This window comes from Myotis brandtii, unplaced genomic scaffold (genome assembly GCF_000412655.1).
Source record: "Myotis brandtii unplaced genomic scaffold, ASM41265v1 scaffold632, whole genome shotgun sequence".
NCBI lineage: Eukaryota > Metazoa > Chordata > Mammalia > Chiroptera > Vespertilionidae > Myotis > Myotis brandtii.
In genome coordinates, this window is record NW_005370419.1 from 510,010 (window position 1) to 510,695 (window position 686).

Genomic DNA, 686 nt, shown 5'->3' on the forward strand with positions numbered 1-686 from the left:
CGCCCGGCCCCTCAGCCGCCCGGCTCTCACCAGGACGTTCCACGTGGCCCCCTTCTCGCTGGAGGCCCTGCTCACGCTGGCCGGCCTCTGGTTCCCACCGGGGCTGCTCTCAAAGAGCATCAGGAAGTCGGGGGGCTCCGCCGGCCTGGGTCAGAGGGCAGTAAGCAGGGACAGTCAGGAACTCAGCGGGGACGGCCGGTCACCAGCAGGGACTTCTGTCCCCGAGCCTGGGGCTCAGGCGACATGTCCGGGTCCTGATCTAACGGCTGAGCCTGGAAGTGGCGAGGCTCTGCCCGTGGCCACGACCCCCCGGGAAAAGCACCGCCAGGAAGCGGGCGGAGGAGGCAGGGGACGGCGGCCCCGAGTCCACACTCCACACGCAGGGACGACAGGTCCGGACGCGACCTGCCTGCCCCCAGGACGGGCCCTGAGTGAAGGGCACCTCAGGCCCCACTGTCCGGCCAGTGCCCACACTGGCGAGGTCGGAAGAAGGGCTGACAGAGGCCGGACAGGAGCAAGTGGGGGTTACAGAGGGGTCAGAGGTTGCCTGAGGGGTCAGAGGTTACCTGAGGGGGCCGGCCCACGCCTGCTTGGCTTGCGGCTGGTGCACCTGCGTGGTGCTGCTGGACCTGCGAAGGTTGTTGATGGCCCTGGAGCTCCCGGGCCCCGTGGCCTCCTGCAACAAG